Below are 19,247 nucleotides of genomic sequence, written 5' to 3'. Positions count from 1 at the left end.
GACATTAGTTAATACACTTGAGATCACTTTAAGAACAGCACTCTTTGGGATTGAAAATCCTGATGGTCTCCTGACCAAGCTGTTTTCTGTTGCTATCATCACTGGGACCTGGAATGCCTCTAACCTCTGTGAGACCTAAACAAACCATTATCCTGGGGGAAGGTTATAGCTCAAGTGGTAGAGCGCATGCTCAGCACCCAAGAGGTCCCGGGTTCAATCACTGGTACCTCCTCCAAGCGGAACTCAATGAAGAAAACTAATTACCTCCCTCTCAGAAAACAGACCATTATTCTGATCAAAGAATGGGTGAATGGGTAGATCAGGGTCAGTTGGTTGTCAAATACCAGCTGTTGCCAGGTAGCCAGGCAAGAAATGGACACAATGGTCCTTGGTGTTCAGCACCACTCTCTTCCCATAGGGATCTATAACAGAAAGTTCTCAAGGAGATTCTAATAACATAATCCTAAAACCTACCTGCATTCCCTGAGAACCCACCCATACTCCCACCCCCTGCACAGAGCTGGGACAAGGGCCGTGTTTATCATTTGGGACCCTGTTCCCCTGACCATAGCTGACTGGAGTAGAAGACCCCTGACTCAAGTGGGCCAGTTACTCAAGAATCTGTGGATGGGACAGGGATTTGGGAGTCTGTGTACTTGATCTAGGAGTACATACACATTTTGGAACGGTGGGGTAGCAGACAGTTATCTTCCCCAAGAGCACAGAGAAAGTCCATCTGCAAAGAAGGCAGAATGAAGCAGGGATAATCAGTATAGCCCCACAGAAAGAAAGAAAGAAAGAAAGAAAGAAAGAAAGAAAGAAAGAAAGAAAGGGAGAGAGAGAAAGAGAAAGAAAGAAAGAGAAAGAGGAAGAGAAAGCACAAGAGAGCACACACTGAAATACTGAAGAATGGCAGCCTTGGCACCTCACAGCCCCCCATTTCCAGATTTCAGTCCCTCCTAAGGCCTGTTTTTTGAACTCATGAGTTCTGTCTTCCTTTTTCCCTAAGTTGATCTGAGCAGGCTTCTGTTAGGAGCCTCATTACTTGACAGTAGCCATCTGGGTAAGGGCCTCAATGGGAGAAGTGGCTAGAATAGATATCACTGAGAAGACCTGGGGAACACCTAAATCCTATCAAGTGGCTGAAGTGTATCCTTCGGACTGAAATGGATTTAGTGAAAGCTGTAACCTAATCAACTGTTACCATGACTGAAGAAAGAATACTGAAGGACATAGTAGTCTAGTACAAAATGAGGGTTTTGCAGTGTTTATTGAGTAACTAAAACCTAAAGGCAAACAGCAAATTGGGGGGGGAAAATCACAGCAAAGGGGAAAGACTTCTAACTATATAATCTTCCTCTCTCATTTTAGCAAAGATTTCTACAAAGCTAATACCTAATATTGGCTGTAATGAGTACTTGTTTTGTTCATCCACAGTGGACCCCCTTTCCTCCTTTACCGGACTCAATCCCTGATGTCTGGACAGGGCATGTGGTGCACACCAGACCAATAAGAGCCCTCCATGGCATTTTTTTTTCTTCTTTTTTTAATTTAAAGGAGGTACTGGGGATTGAACTCAGGACCTTGGGCACATTAAGCATGCCCTCTACCACTGAGCTATTTTCTCCCTCTCTTCCCCATCCCTGCTTCCCTGGCATTTTTAAATTTCCAGCCAGAGAGAGGGAGGAAGGTGCAGCTCCATTCTGGTAGTAGATGTGAAGCTCTGAGGCTGATTTGTCAGACAAATTTCCAGCTCAGCAGAAGCCATTCTTCACCAGGAAGCAAAGATGCAGATGATGCAGAGAGAAAGTGGTATTTGAATATCTGATTTCAGTTGTCTCTGAGGCCAGCTGCCCCTGCCTTTCTTGCAGTTTGGTTACATGAGTCAATAAAGCCTCTGACTGGGACACCTGTGCTATGGTCAAACATGGGGCATGAGGGACCACTATATATTTCTAATTACCCAATTGCCACTGAGGCAGGATTGCCCTAGAGATGGTCTACAACCTGCCCCTATACACAGACTTGATTTACTCTATGCCCCCTCCAGTGTATGAGGCCCAGGGGGAGATCTCTGGAGGGCCAATGCTCCTATGGATTATCTTTTATCTAGATGTCCATGCCAAAAGCTGCAGGACCACCCTGTGGGTCCTTTCAGAGCGATGCAGGTCATCAGCATATACCCAAAAGGTACAAATGTATTCTTATGCCAACATGCATTTTCCTCTTCCTTCTTAGTGACAGAATCCTGATTTTATTCAAGGCAGAATTCACCTATCTAAAAGGTATTTCCCATCCTCTCTTGAAGCTAGGTGTACCATGTGACCAAGTTCTGGCCAATGAAATGCAAATCAAAATGTTATGTGGTACTCCTGGGGAGTCATCTTAAAAGGAAGGAAAAGGTCTTATTCCCCCCTGCCCCCACTTTTCACCTTCTTCTGCCTGGAACATGGAATTCTAATTGTTCAATTCTCTTGAACCATGAGACAATAAACTAGTGATAGCTCCAATGCTATCCAGGACCTGGGTTCCTTCTACCTTGCTGTTCACCTTCATTAGCTCATTTTCTCATGGTCCAAGATGGCTGTCACTTGGTCCAGATGGTCCAAGATGCAACACTTCCTGCAAGGTTTAATTGCACATAATAGACAAAGTCCAAAAGAAATACACCAGTGCATAAACAACATAAAAGTTTATTTCCCTCAATTTTTGCTTTCCTTAATAGATAAAGTTCTATCTTGTTTATGCTATTATTATTTTGGGCTTTGTGTGTTACATGCAACTGATACTCCATCAGGTAATCTAGGGTGGGCACTGGAGTATGTTGGAATCAATGATCCAGTTCTAGGCTGACTGAGAGTAAAGAGCACTGCCCCATGGGAATCTGCTCCCACCTTCAAAGTGCCCCCAAGCTTGCTAGGATCTTCCACCAAGCAAACGGGGTAGAGACTCCATCTGACCTCTTTCTGAGAAGACTTAGAGAAGTGTTGCATTCCTCTTAACCTTTGCCTCCTCATTGAGGGCAAGGTTTTAGGCATCCTATAAACAGGTCCCTGCTTTGCTTCCCCACCTCAGGAGATCTCTCTAGGGCCCAGAGTCTACACTACCATTCTCCAATAATGTGAGCCACATAATCAATTAAAATTTTTCTAGTAGCCACATTAAAAAGAATTAAAAAGAGACAGGTAAAATTAATCTTAATAATATAGTTTACTTAAACCCCAGTATAGAAAATATTACATTTTCAACATAATGTAATCAATGTAAGCGGAATTATTATAAATTGTATTGGGTCAAATGTAATCAATATAAGAATTATTAATGAGATATGGGGTTTTTTTTTTTGAGATATGTTACACTTTTTTGTTCCAAGTCTTCGAAATCCAGTGTATATTTCACACTAACAGTGCACTCAATATGGGCTAGCCACATTTTAAGTGCTCAGTTGTCCCGTATGCCTAGTAACTACCATATTGAACAGAGTAAGTCTCGACTCTGCCTCTTCTCTCCTTGTCTCTCGTTGTAATCTCATTGCGAGGTTTTTGTCTCTCTGCCTGACTCCTTTGGACTGATGCATTTTTGGGAATGCTTTAAAATCTTTTAGGTCTTCTTTGCCTCTTGGTCCATATAGTCATGGACCAGCCCATCTCCATTCTTTGCCTAGCCTCCATGAGCGCAGTTGTTTGATAGGGAAGTTAAGAGGGGTGAAGTTCCTTAGGTGACTTTTCACGTGTGCAGTCTCACACTACGGCTACCCAATGCTGAGACTTAAGATATTGAAAAGGAAGCAGAAAGAGTGAGAGACAGACTCATCTGATGAGTGAGTTTATTCTTAATGTCAATTGCTTGGGAAACTGGCAAGTCCTCAGAGTAGAAATAAAACTAGTTTATAGGGCAAGGTGAAGGCAGAAGGGCTTTCTCTCTCTTGACCCTCAATGCCCTAAAAGTAGGTAGGTGTCACATGGCTCTTGGCACCTAAAGACAGGTGAGGCCGTAGAGCATGAGGTCTCAAGATCTAGGGCTGGTGAACTTGTGATAATTCCTGTGGGTAGAGCAGTAATCTTCAAACAGTACCCTGTGAAGTTCCCAGTGTGGGGATCCTCTGGGGGCTGCCTGGAATAGGACGCAGGACCTGCAAAGGGGAGTGGGTAGAACTCTGTGCTCTTCAAGCTTCCCCTCAACCTGAGCAGGACCTCTTTTATCTATTTATACATGAAAGTTTTGCGTACTCTTTTTAAAAGTTTTGCATGCTCTTTTTAAAAATGGTTCTAGTACTTAAAAAAGCAAGAAAAATTGAAAAAACAAAACAATTGAAAATGGCTGAGATAGATGAAAAAACTGATGCTCAGAGAGGGTAGGTGATTTTCCTAAGATCACACAGCTAGTCATTGGTAAGCCAGGATTCAAATAACCAGGTCTATCTCCTAAAGCTAAGCTCCTTTTACAAGAGAACTAGGTAACTTCCTCAGCTAAATGCAAAGATACGGGCTGCCTAGAGGGTCATGAGACCAAGGAGAGAGCCCATGCTATCTCATGGAAGGATGACTCTTTAACATGTAGGGCTAGTATCTGGGTGTTAAGAACTTCCACTGATCATGTGGCCCTAACAAGCTGAGGAGAGGAAGCCCTGGGACTCCACAAGAAAATTTTGACATTTTATTTATCAAGAAACAGCACTTTTTTACTGAAAAAGAAAAATTGTTTGAAATATGTGAGAAGATTGAAGTTTGAGTCAACATATCTTCTCCAGGCTCTTCAAGCCTCTATTGCCTCCATGTGACTATCTACAGCACCATCTGACCATTTACAACACCAACACCACGGAGGTCATGAGGACTTAAGCCTTGAAGGGTTCATAGCTGCATATGAGCATAGTCTCAAGACCACATCCAGCTCTTCTCCTTCTGAACTGAATATTAAAACACGTTTTCAGTAAAGAAGGGAAGGAAGGAAGAAAGGGAGGGAAGGAGAGAAATAGTGAGAAAGGGAGGGAGATAGGAAGGAAGGGAGGGACAGATGGAATGACCAACAAGAGACATAGTTAAGCAGGTCTCCTCCGTATTCCTCCAACACACTAAGCATGTTGCTGCCTCAGGGCCTTTGCACTCACTCCTTCTGTCTTTTCCAGAAATCCACACACTTTACTTCTTTCCTTCACTGAGATTTCTGCTGAATACAGAGACCTTCCTTGACCACCCTCTCTAAAGAAGTACACCACCACTATGACCCTGTGTTTTCTTCATAGCATTCAACAGCACCTACCATATTGTATGTATACTTACTTAAAGAAAATTGTGATTAAGTTATACTTCAGTTTTGAGGAATACTGGCAGCTATATTTTGTATGTTTACTTTTTAATGTATCATTTCATTTTCTCCACTGGAATGTAAGCTCCAAGCTACAGAGATTCCATTTTGTTCTCTATTGTACCCTCAGATAACAGAACAGTGCCTGACACATAGAAATGTCTCAATAAATGTTAAATGGAAGAATGAACAAAATAAACAAATAATGGTCCAGATACAGGGCAAGTTTGGAAAGAAATCTTCATAGCACAGGCCATTTCCCAGGGTGCCCAGAGATGATGGTGAATGCGGCTGTCCTCAGGGTGCTTGTCATTTGTCTGAGTTCACGTCACAGAGCACACTGAGTGTTGGCAGGGCCAGTAGATCCTCAAAGAAATGCGTTAGTCATCTTGGCAGGACCCTGGAGGCCTGCAGAGAAGTGTGGGGACACAGGAATAGCCGTGAATCTCAGCCTCACCCAGATGGGCAAGCAACCAGCCCTGGGGGGTTGGCAGCCACCCCTGTACCTGCCTTTCTCTGGAGCTGTGTCTGGTAGATGGAGCCCCTGGGTATCAGAATGATGTTATCATTGGGTCTGGGCAATGATTTCTGGGTCTGGTTGGGGTTATCTTGCTGTGGATTTCTTTAGGCAACATTTGGATTCCTGGGTACTCGGGCTCCCTGGGAAAGCATGGATTGACATGGCAGTTCTTTCTCTGTGGCAAAGGAGAGGCTGCAGTTGAAATGCAGAAGTAATAGGGCATGATGCACCTGCGAGGCCTCACCCTCAAGAGACCCAAGAGGATTCAGGCATTGGTAATTCAATATGTCACAGAGCATTGGGGCCTTCAGATTGAAGGTTGGCCTTCAGGCCTGAAAGGTAGGCTTACTGCAGGTGCCTCTTTTTTTTTTTTTTTTTTTTCCCTCTCATAACCAGATAGGTTTTTCTTCTTTTCTACCAGTCCCAAAATACAAAGTTTCAGACCCTTAGTGCTTCCAGATTCTGAGAGAATGTAGCACAACCCAAGATTGGAGGTATCTATCTCTAGTATAAATCATGGCTCAGGGTAGGTACAGATATACATAGGGATGAAGAGGGTCTTAAACTTCCCAAAATGATGGTTGCAGCCATTCCAGGTGAATATAAACCTTCTTTTTTCTCCCAAGAAGCCAATCAAGGGGAAGTCGTGGGAAAGAGAGGAATCAGACGAGAGGTACAGTTTGCAAAACCCAGGAACAGTTCTGTGTCTTTGATGCCTTGAAGTTTCCAAACTAGAAACATGGTGACCTTTCCTAGAGTCAGCATGCCCTGGCTGAGGATGTACCCTAGGATGGCCACCGCAGGCTGTGACAACACAGTGTCTCTGTTAATGGATAGGTATTAGTTGTGGGGAGAGGGAGTTTCTAAATTATGATTCAAAAGAGAACCCCCAAATTCAGAGGCTTAAAGAACAAAGAAGCTGATTTCTCTCTTGCATAACATCAGAGATGAGTGTCCAGGTCAGCAGATAACTCTGCTTCTTATGGCCATTTAGGGGCCAGGTTCCTTACTCTTGTGGCTCCTCTATTCCCTCATGGCTTATTTTATCTCCCTGGTTGAAGCAGGGTCCACATTCCAGCAGCAGGGAGGGAGGAAGAGACCCTGTGTCAGCCTACATTTACATTTTGAGGCCAAGTTCAAGGAATATAGATTGAACTATGAACCCCTTTAGGATAAAGACTAATTAAAAACTCATCTTGGCATTCCCAAATCCCCAGAACCTAGCATAGTAACCACACATGGAGGGTGCCAAATAAATACATGTAGAAATTTGTGTTAAGGTTTTTTTGGTTGCAAGAACATATTATTAGGAGTTTAGTGGAGGTCATCCTCTAGAGTTGAAGTAAGGAGCTAAGTAGTCAAGTCTCAGAAAGAATAGGAACTAGCATAGCATCGGGGCTCTCAGCAGCTTGAGGTCAAGGACACGTTCTCCAGGGCAACACTCTGGACTCAGCACCCCAAACCCTCAGGCTTGGTATGGATTCACTGAATGTTCCAGCTTTACAGGCAGAACATGGCTGTCCCAGGCTGGGCCAGCTGTCAACCCCTATCAGCACGCTCCAGCCAGGAGCACAGAGGAGAGACACAGAAGAGACCCCTGGGTGCCACCTGTGTATTGAATCTGTTTCCAGAGAAGAGAAAACTGTCACAGGGATTATTATTCAAATACCTGACCATGCCCTGGTTCAGGAAGCCTTACACGTTTCAATTTGTTAGGTGCTGGTACCCAGCAGGGGAGATGCAGCAGCCAAAGAGCAGGACAGGCTGTTCGAAGTAGCTGGGCCTTAGAGGTGGTTTTGAAAATGTGTGTAAGTTTGGGACATACACTAGACAGTGGTAATCTTGGTAGAGTCCCAGTTTGCCACTTTTATGCTTCACAGGAGGCTCTGGAAGACACCTTGAGGGTCTGATAAGCCCCAGCCATAGGTGTGGGTCTATGGGCTTCTGGAAGCCCTGAATCTTCTGCTATCACCTGGTTGTGGTTGGACCCAAGGGAGGAATGGAGGCTCGGTCCAGTCTCTGTTGCACCACTAAGATCACACTTTAGCCTCCTGTCTTTCTCTAAGACAAAAGCATGGGACCCTCATCTCTGCCAGGCCATTTGCCTAGGTATCTCATTTCAGAGGGGCTGACCATTCCTTTCTGAAAGTGGGTGCCAAGAACAACGTTATTCCAAAGCAAGCACATACCAGGCAGGGGCCACAACTCATCTGCCCTGACCCGCCCAGAGATGCCACAGTGCTCTAACTCTGTACTCTGAACTGGAGACACAGATATCTTATATTCTGCAGATAGTAACCCCTTACGATTCTACTGCATGTTGGAGTTAAGGAGGGAGGCTGGTTTTAACTTTCTCTCTCTTCTGTTTCCCCAGTTGGGTTTAATATTAGGAAGACTGCTCAGCTGGCCTCCATCACTCAGCTGGAAAGGTTAGGAAAATATCTATTTGTATTGGGAACTTGACAGCTTGACTAACCTTAGAAGAAATCTGGTGCAACTATCTGGCAACTAGCCAGCCTTAGATTAGCCAGTTTGACAAAGGGCTTCCCAAATTGGCTTAAATTAATGAGAAGGGAAGGGTTCTGCCTGCTCTCGAGCTTCATTCTTTCCTTCTGTGTGCCCTGGACCCATGGCTCTGTGTGATGATATCTGGTGTGTCTGTGTGCCATTGGGCTATACCCAATTTGAGTTGCCTGTGAAGGCAGTACAAAGCTTTTGGAAGTGTATTGGTTATTTATTGCTATCTAACAAATTACCCCAAAAGTGAGCAACTCAAAATAACAGCTATTATCTCAAATTCCTTGGTCAGGAATCAGGGCATAGCTTAGTTGGGTGCCTCTGATCCAGAGTCTCTCACAAGGCTGCAGTCACTTTGCTGACTGGGACCACAGTCTTTACAAGGTACCGCCTTGGATCTGCCAGCTCACTCACATGTATATTGACAGACCTCAGATCCTCTCTGACTGTTGATCAGAGATATCAGCTTCTCTCCATGTGGGATTCTCTGTAGAACAACTCACGACATGACAGCTGGCTTCCCTCAGAGGGAGCAAACGAGAGAGAGTACCCAAGGTGGAAGCCTTAGTCTTTTTGTAACCTAATCTTGGAAATGACATCCTATCGCTTCTGCTGTATTTTATTCTTTAGAAGTGGGTCACTAGGTCCAGTCCACACTCAAGGGGAGGGGATGACCCAAGAAATCATTGAGGATTACCTTACAGTCTGTCTACACAGCCAGTCTCAAAGACATGATGCCAATAAGGGGTTTGTCACTGGTCTGTGAGTTCTAGGAGATGCCAGGACAGAGGAATGAGACATTTATCAAAGTCAAGGACTTGAGGCCAGAACTAGGAGCTGGGATGTCTGGGTGGAGTAAAGGGGCAGCAGAGGAACCAAAGAATGAGTGAGAGCCAATAACAGAAGTGGCCGGAGATAGGAAAAAGTATAAAGGATTCGATGGGGCACTGAGGAACCAGTTTTAGGAAGCCTGCTCATAACACACAGGTGTTCTCATACGTATGGGGCAGCATCTTGAGGCATGAGGCTGGGCAGAACAGATGCTGGTGGTACAATTACACAAGAGAGGAATCAAGAGGGTCACTGATTTGTTCTGGAACGAGTTGATTTTTGTAGTGCTTGTGAGACATCCAGATGGAGATGTTCTTTGGGCAACTGAAAAAGGATGGGAGATCTAGGAAGGACCTGCATGTGTAGGGTTGGGAACACACTCAGACTTGCGGGCAGAGGCAGGAGAAGGGGCCATCAAGGTGGACTAAGGAACAGTCAGGTCCTCAGGCAACCACGACTCAAAGTGTCTCTAACACACTTACCTTCCCTCTTTGAGACCTGTCATGGACCTGCAACCCTGGTTTGTGTTTAGATTTTTCTTGAACTCAACTGCATTAAAAAAAATCTTAAATTTGGTGTTTATTTCAAATTGCATTTTTAAGGGCTAAACTTTATTTTTAAAGCAGTTTTAGCTTTATGGAAAAATTGAGAAAGTAGTATAGAGAGTTTCCATATACCCCACATTCAGTTTCTCCTATTATTAACAGCTGACATTAGGATGGTCTATTTGTTACAATTAATTAATCAATATGATATATTATGATTGACTAAAGTTTATTAGTTTATTCAAATTTCCTTAGTTTTTAACCTACTGTCCTTTTTCTGCCCCTGGATCCCATCCAGGATACCACACTGCATTTCGTTGTCATGTCTCCTTAAGCTCTTTTGACTGTGAAAGTTTCTCAGACTTTTCTTGTTTTTGGTGACCTTGAGGAATACTAGTCAAGTATTTTTAGAATGTCCCTCTGTTGGGATTTGTCTGATGTTTTCCTCAGGATTAGACAGACTGGGGTTGTGGGTGTGTGTGTAGAGGGGAAGACTGAAGAGGTGAAGTGCTGTTCTCAGCACCTCACATCATTGGCGATGTTGACCTTGATTACCTGGCTGAGGTAGTTTGCCAGTTTCCTCCGCTTAAAATTACTCTTTTTTTTTCCACCTTGCTATATGCACTCTTTTGAAGGACGTCACTGTGAGCAACCTACACTTAAGAAGTAAGGAGTTATTTTCTACTTCCTTTCAGGGTGGAGAACTTACACAAATTATTGAGGATTATTCAACCCGGTAGATTTGTCTTTTCTCCCTGTTTACTTACTTAATCAATCATTCATTTAAATCAGTATGGATTCATGGATATTTAATTTATACTTTGGGTTATAATCCAACACTGTGTTGTTTTGCTTCGATTGCTCCAGCTCTGGCCTTTGCAAGCTCTTTCAGTTTACTTGGCTGTTGTTTTTGCAAACGACCATCACTGTAATGGTTTTTTGGTTTTTTTAGTACTTTCTTACTTTCTGGCAGTGTAAGATACTTCAGGTTTATTGTGTATATTTCCTGCCCTAGTCCTGGAATCAGCCATTTCTCCAAGGAGTCCTGGTTCCTTTTATTGGAGAATGGTATTAGAAGCTGAAATCTGGGCACTGGGAGGGCTCAACTATATTTTTATCCTTTACTATCTCCTGACCTATCAAATATGCTATACTTTTGCATGGCCTACTTTTGTTTCCATTTTGGCTTCTAATTTCTTTGTATACTTTGCTACCCATTCTCTCATTTGTTTTCTATCTACATTTTAAAGCTGCTTAAATGGGCTTTGGACTCATGTTCATGGGTTATTGCTAGATTCTTTAATCAAATCTACTGTTTCAAGTCTTCTTCCTAAAGTAAGGGGATTGCCATTTTCTCAAATAAAACTGTAACATTTGCCTTGAGTTTGTAAGCTTGTAAAAATTAGAATTTCTAAAAACCTTTGTTGGGGAAGGAGAGAGGGAGTCATCTGGACACCTAGAGAGCTGGATTGAGTTGGGACCCTAAACCAGAGAAACCTTTAGTTTCACGAAGCTATGTCCATTTTCTGTGCTTAATAAAAAGCCTGGATTCAAAGAAAGGGGAGCAATATTTATGGTGCTTTTAATAATTTATCTTTGCTGCTGCCACCCTGAAGCCCAAGCATGGCCAAAAATCCCTCTTCCTTCAGTTAGCAAACACAGACTGAGCTTTTACAGAAAGAGCTTTTAAAACACACACACACACACAAATGAAAATGTAAAAGTGTAGATTTTTTACAAACAGCATAGAAATTAACAGAGCACAATTTTCTCGACCTAACATAACCATGATTTGCCCAATTGTCATTATTGCAGACCTGGAATTCTTTAAGCTCTCACTTCTGCTTCTCAACCTGAGTGGAGGAAGGGGGCCAGCACTGCTGGGTCTGATGGGAGTCTGAGGCCCCTCCAGGGCCTTCCTGGGCATGAGTCCCCATTTGCCCCTGGGATGCCTGGCTGTCCTGGTACTTCCCTGGTGCCCTCAGCTCCTCCTAATTCCCAGCTCACTGTCTCTAGCAGTCACCATCTGGGCTTCAACTCAGCTGGGCCTAATTTTCCAAATGTCCTTCCTGGTAGCCCTCTTTCTCTGCCCTAGAAGCTCTACCCATTTCTCTGTGCTACGTGGCTATCCAAAGAATACTTCTGAAGTTCCTGATAAGCATGGTCATACTCGTCTATGGAGCTGAGTCTCTTGCCAGCTTTACGTGTAGTGTCACCACTGGCCAGGCTGGCCTCTGGAGGCCACTGCCTTCCGAACTTGGAGTCTATCCCTTTTCCAGGGTGCTATCACTGCTCTTTCCTTCTCATGCCTCCTAGTGGCCCTCTCAGGAAGGTTCTTTTTTTTTTTTTTCAGCCTCTGAGATGCTCAGTTCTAATGATATTTGTAAAACCATGAAGATTGACCTGTTCAAGCTCAATGACTACAAAAATCCTTTATCAAATTCTGAATAGGGACCAGATTATTTCAAGTAGTTCTCACTCTACCCCTTACAATCCCTCCAATCCCCAGCTGGTTTTTGCAAAATAAGTCACTATGGTTTAACATCCAAAAAATACCTTAAACATCTAACAGAGTGTTTGCTAAGGCAGAGATGAAGTAGGGTGCTCACTGAAGGGGTAGCTGGAAACGCCAACCTCTCCTATGTGCTTAGTTAATAATATAGCAGGTATAAGTGAGGGCAAGCAACAAGGTCCTACTGTATAGCATAGGGAACTATATTAGATGCCTTGTAATAGCCTCTAATGAAAAAGAATATGAAAAGGAATATATATATGTATTCCTGAATCAGTATAACTGAATCACTATGGTGTACACCAGAAATTAACACAACATTGTAAACCTGACTATACTTCAATTAAAAAAAAGGAAAGAAGTGAGGGCAGAATGAACATTCTTCTAGAATCCCATGGTGACTGAATCAAAAGAAGTGGCAAAATTACTTGTAGACCTCACATTTTCACAGTCTGGGAGAATTGACTGTGTAGCACCATTAAAACTGGACTTTTATTAAGGGTCCTATAAGTAAGGGGATGTCTCAGTAATGTTTAATCTATATAGAATACAAATATCACTCTTGAGTTGGTTACCTGGGTGAAAACACAATGAGCTATAAATTGAAAGTCTTGACTAATGTTGATTCAACGGAAGCTATATTCACAATTTCTCCCTTTCCGTAAGTACCTGTCTCTACTGAGAGAGACCACTGGTACATTCAGTGCTTGCTAATCTCTTGACATCATCTAAGTTAAAGACGCACTGTACCTAGAGAAGAGAATGCCTTGTCATCGTCAATGGAAACCTGGTAAACTTATTTTCTTCTTTCTTTGTAGATTTACACAGACATTTGCTCTAGTGCCATTGTTCTTGAAGTTTCATCCATCACAATAGAAGCTAGTGAAAGGGTATAAAAAGCTTTTCAGTGTCTTTTGTTACAAAGATTTTTATTTGTGATTGCTTTCCTCTGGAAAGGAAAAACCCTGCGTGGAAGACCTAAGGTACTAGCAAATATTAAGCAGAGGGCAAAGTTCCTTGCAGGCAGAGGAAGGTCCCACAGGGACAGGATCTGAAGTTGCACGTCCACATGGGCACATGGAGTTAAAGCCGACACTTATTTCAGCATTTTCTGCTGAGCCATGGGCTCTGTTCTCTGACCTAGGCCTGAAACAGGCTTATTCGGACGTAATTGCATCGGCTCCAAACCTCCTTTTAAAACTGCAAATCTTCCAGATTGCTGTATCTCTGAGCTTTCCACTAAGAAGAGCACTTTTTTTTTTTTGCTAACATGCAAGACCATATATCTCAGGGAAAACTGAGGTAAATGCCTGGGGTTTTTGCCATAGAAGGGGAATGGGATCACACACAACAGAATTGGATTATTTTATCTCCAGTTAAGAATTGGAGAAAAATAGCCTGTATTTTAAATCCTGTACCTTGGAGAAAAATTCAATTGCTGTTGAAGAGTATATCAATTATTAAGTGTGGAGCCAATGCTATTTTGGTTGCATCTACAATGAGAAGATCATTTCCAGGAATATCATACGCTTCGCTTCAGTCCACCCCAGCCCCAGTCTTTCCTCTGAGGCAGAAATAATAGCTGCCGGGTAAGGTGGGGAGGAGGGCCAGGATTGTGGGGCAGAGAAATAGATTGTCACAGGGGCAGAAGGATAAAAACAGCAGGTATTTTTGAAAGCTGACTCCTAAACTAGTTAATTTTGGTTCATTAATGTTGATTAAGGCAGCTCTCCTCTTTGCAGAATGGGTGGAACACAGCAGGGAACTTTCCATTCATTTTGAAAATGGCTTTGATTTTTCTTGTGAGTAGAATCCTCTCTCAGGCTGTGGGAATATGCCCTGTGATGTGACAAGGGTTAGAGTCAGGGAATCCCTCTCTCTCTGCTTGGCTCTCCTGTCTCCTTCCCATCTGGGCTCAAGACCTGCTTTGCTGGGAAGCTTCACCTTACGATTTTGAGCACCCAGTCAGGCCGTTGGGTCTCTGAGATGTCCATCTACCACTCAGGCAATAGCCTTTTAAATTTCTTTCCCTATTTCCTATAGTTTGTGAGCCAAGACACACAGAACCACCTGGATCCACATCCAACCCTTTCTGGACACGTTTTATTTTGATAACAATTTTATGGAGAGAGAATGCACAATTAACCCATTTGAAGTGTTCAATTTAGTGGCAGACAGTACTTTCCTTGGACCCCCTGCTCTGCTTTCACACCATCTCCTTCCTCCAGGGACAGGTATGGGCAGATGGTGGGACCCAGACTTGACTGGAGCTGACTCTAAGAACTTTTCTAACTAAAGCATCTGCTGGGTAAGGAATATAGGGACACCCACTGACCCACGGTGGGGCCTGCTAACTGAGTAGGGCTTCTGCAGGAAGCTGGCATACTCTGTTATACAGGAAAGTGGCTTTTCAGAAAGAGCCTGGATTTCTTAAGTTGGTCAATTCCAGTCTCACTAGATGCACACACTGATATTGCCAGTTCAGCACTCAGAGGACATTATTTTAATCAACAGTAATGATCATTCATTCCTTCACTCAACAAATATTTATTGAGCTTCAATAAGGAGCCTGACACTGTTCTAGGAGTTGGGGACACTGCTGTGAACTAGACCTAGGGTCCCTGCTCTCAAAAGGAATGAGCAGAGAATCTGGTGGGGAGATAGATGATAACTAAGAAACAGGTGGGTGAGCAAGATGATTTTTTTTTTAAACACTGATAAAGGAGTTAAAAAATACGTTGATATGCTAGAATGGTGGTCAGAGAAGGCTTCTCTGAGGAAGTGACTTTGAACTGAGACTTGATTGGCAAGAAGGCATAAGCCACGTCATGCTCTGGAGCAGAACGTCCCGGGCTGAGGGAGTAGCAGGTGCATGGCCCCAGATGTAACTGAGCAGAAAGAGAAGGCAGGACACAGCAAGGATGGGCCAAAGGAAAAAGAGAGAATTTGATAAGAGGATACGTGCTGAGATTTTTCTTTTTCTTTCTTTTTTTTTTTAACTGAAAACATAATCCTTGCACTGGTTTAAAAATAAATAAATAAATTAAGACAAGGAGTTTACAGTAACCAGTAACAAATAGGCCTCATTTCTACCCTAACCTTCCCAGTCCCTCATCCAAGAAACCACCACCATAACTGTAATTTATGTATTCTTTCAGAAATCTTATCCTGTATCTACAGCTACATCCATATCTAGATATCTTTAAAATAAAGGGGGAATAATTTAGTCCACAGCTCAGGAGGGAGGCCTTTTTTGTTTAGCAATTTGGCTTAGAATTGGTTGTACATGAGTCTGCATGAACAACAGCATTAATTTCAGATAGGCCATTATTAAAATAACCAGTCCCCTAATTATGGCCATTGAGGTTATTTCTAGACTTTTGCTATTGAAAACAATGCAATGATCCTTAAATGCACATCTCTGTGTAATAGGTGACTACCTCTATAGGATAAACCCCTGGTGTTAAAATTGCTGGATCACTAGGTGTGTGCATTTAAAATGTTGACAGATGTGGTCAAATGTGTGCTGAGCTTTTTTACACTCTGGAGGATTGAAGGGACTCTTTATGATAGATATTATGAAAGAGTGCATTCAGGTCCAATCTGAAGGAATAACTGTTAACATTCAAAAATGAGCTTAAATGAAGCTCAAGTTTAAAAAGAATTTAATTTTTTTATTCTGGACAATTTCAAATAAATACAAGAGGGGAGAGGTCAATATAAAGAACCCTATCACTCAGCTTCAACAGTTATCAACTCATGGCCAGTCTTGTTTCATCTAGATCCTCAATCCACTTGCCCCTGTCTTTGATTATTTCCAAGCAAATATCAGACATTATATCATCCCTTCATTAAATATTTCAGGATATGAAAGCGACTTACTGAGGATTAGTTTTCTTGTAGAATGACCCACATTCAAGATTTGTCAGAGCATTTCCTCTGGTATCACCTAATGTGTTCCTCCCTTCCCGGGGGTGTTTGATGCTGGGTAGAGAGGAGAGTTGGCGGTGAGCCACCACGGAAGGCAAGAGAGCCTGCAAAGACTCTGGGCTTCAGTACTGGGTCTGATATTTACTAGGAGCTGTGGATCCTTGAGCAAGTCTAACCTTCTGAAGCCTTATTTCCTCATTCGGAAAATGAGGGTAATAGTTGAATGTTTTCGTGTAAAGCTGAGCTTGTATTGACATGTGGAAAGGGCTCTAGGTCACTGTAAGAACAAGGGACCCGGAGTGGTGGTGGGAAGGGCCATGACATCATAAGGCAACATAGTAGCAGGATGGGAGTGAGGGCTGGGCCGATATAAAGAAGGGGGGTCATTCTGTAATGGCATCAAGAGTGTTGCTGCTAATGATGAAGGGTAGGAGAAGATGCCACCCGCATATACGGCACTTTGGTATAAAGATTATTTTGAGCTAAAAGCACTTACCAAAACATCAGGTACAAGAAACGTGCTCTGACTCTCTCCCTTTTCTTTTAAGAGCAGGAGATAAAACCCCCATATGCAAGATAGATGGGGTAGATATATAAGGGTATACTCCTCTATATGGGGAGGAAAGTACCTTTTTTTTTTTTTTTTTTAAATGGAGGTACTAGGGATTAAACCCAGGACCTCATGTATACTAAACATGTGCTCCACCACTGAGTTATACCCATCCCCAGGAAAATACCAATCTTATCATCAAGGACAGAAGTTGAAGCTGAGAGAATTCTGAACAAACAGACCTTGTTAAAATAATTCTTAACTGCCTTTAGCCTCCCCTTACATCTTAGTTACTTTTCTACAGTTGCTTCTCTTTGTTCAACCTCGTATAGAAGTATTTAGGTTCTGCCACTTCCTAGGGTCTTCATTTTCTTCTGAGGGCTCCAGTATCATATACAATTTGTATTAAATAAATTTTGATGCTTTTCTCTGGTTATTCTTATGTCAATCTAATTCTCAATTTCGGTCAAAAATCCTAAGAGGGTAGAGCGAAAATTTTGCTTCCCCTGTAGTAATTTCACAGTGACCTTCTCAAGGCTGGAAATTTAAAGAAGATAGTGTTCCTTTTGCTTGCATGAGAGCATAAAGTGTCATGGAGCAGAGAAACAGGCAAGGGCTTTGGTGTGGGATGTGACATGTCCCACTGGCGGTTTCTCACCTTTAAGAGTGGGGGCCGTGTGCTGGGGTGGTTCTGAGGGCAGTTTATTGGAAGTTACATCCTTCCTTTCTACAGAGGTATTTGTGCATAGTGGGTGAAGTCATTAGAGTCTTTCATTTATATAAAATTAGAGACTTTGGAAGGTTACCATTTCCATTCAAAAAGCTGACTGTTTAAAGCATCCACTGATTCTGCAGATGCTGAGAAATAAACTGGTATAAACATAAACATCTGGAAATATGAATTAACAGTAGAACAAGGGTTTTTTAAGGCCCAGTTGATAAATAAGTTGCAGGGACTGGCCACAGGGCATTTCAATTTATGAAGCTTTGGGGCAGGGTGATGGGAGACTTTTCTATGTTCTATCTTTTCTTCAGCAAGCTCAGCTTCCCACAAAAGCCCTCTTACTATTACCCTTATTTTCCAGATGAGAAAATGGGGCTTCAAGAGGTTAGACTTGTTCAAGGACCCAGAACACATCCGGTTACACAGTGCAAAGTGATGGAGGAATCCATTTTCAACCCAGGCTCAGCAGCATATGGGTTACAACTTCTCACTGAATTTTTGATATTTTGGATTAATTATTTGTGACTGGTCACATTTTTAGATGAATCAACTCACTTGTCCAATTTTTATTTATTTACAATCCAGGAGTGAGAATAAGCATGGCCTGCCTGGGCTAATAGAGGCATACATGAAGTGAGATTTTTTCCAGTGTCATGTCCTGAGCGATATACCACCCCTACATCATCTCATTTAATTCCCATTTCACCCCTCTGATGGAGCTATGTTTACCTCCATTCTAGGGATGAGAAAACTGAGGCTCTAAGAGGTTAAGAAACTTGTTCCAATTCACTTAGCAAATCAGTTGTGCAGACAGGATTTGAATCTAGAGAGGGCCCTAAGAACCAGTGTGGGTTTCACTGTAGACCTTTTAGGTCTTTAGACCTTTTAGGTTCTACAACTGGGGAATGACTTGATGAAAAAGAAGAGAAGAGCTGTTGAGTGGCATAGTACAGGATTCACAGAGGAAGGAAAGAACTGGAGTGCAGAGATCAGATAGGACATTGTGGCAGCAATTCAGGCCCTGGAGATGGAGTCACTAGAGTCTGGAACTAGAAAACCTGGTTCCAGCCATGTCTCCACCATGATGCTACTGGCTGGGGAACCTTGGGCAGGTTACAGCCACATCTCTGAAGCCTTGTTACTCCTCCCTAAATAATGGGCTTATAAACTGAGACTAGAAAATCTCTTTCAAATTCTAAAATTCTGCCTGATGCCTTTAAATTTTAATGCAGCCTGAAGATTTATATACGAAGAATTTAAACATCATCTAGAATCCAGAAAAAATTTAGGTGTAATAATGCTCATCATAATCTTCTTTTCAAAGTACAAAGGAGTAGAATTGTCTTTAAGAATGCTTTCTAAACCAGATTATATTGAGACAAGCCAATCATTTCTGCATCTTATTGTTTTCTTTGTTTAAGAAAATGATTTGGGGATAGTTGCTGTAGTGGTGGTTGATGATATTAAAATCAAGTAAGAATATTACCCTTGAAACAAATGAAATGATTTAAACCTATCTAAGATACTTTATGAAAATATACCTAGGAGACACAAATTGTACTGTCATTAAATTAATTTGTTTTCTAAGCTCAAATTTAATTTAAAATATGATAGCTCTTCAACTGGTTCAATCAACAAACTTTAAAGAGATTTTTAGATAGAGAAACAGGAAATATAGTAATGTTGAAGCAAATAATCAACAAAATAGTTGTTATGTTGCTTGTGATGCTTCTAGAAAGTATTTTTAACAACTCCCTGAGGAATTGGCTCTCGCTGGTGTGAAGCCAGGCTCTTCTTTCCGTTAGCAGCTG

The 19,247-nt window shown here is 42.4% G+C and overlaps 1 protein-coding gene across 4 annotated transcripts in view; it reads right to left on the bottom strand.

The window, feature by feature from the left end:
* Nucleotides 1-19,247, bottom strand: part of MTA3 (metastasis associated 1 family member 3) — a 174,527-nt gene that overhangs the window by 154,254 nt on the left and 1,026 nt on the right. The window lies entirely within an intron of this gene.

This window comes from Camelus ferus, chromosome 15 (assembly GCF_009834535.1).
Source record: "Camelus ferus isolate YT-003-E chromosome 15, BCGSAC_Cfer_1.0, whole genome shotgun sequence".
NCBI classification, from domain to species: domain Eukaryota; kingdom Metazoa; phylum Chordata; class Mammalia; order Artiodactyla; family Camelidae; genus Camelus; species Camelus ferus.
The sequence above is the reverse complement of the archived record's forward strand: the minus strand, read 5'-3'. Positions and strand labels throughout refer to the sequence as shown.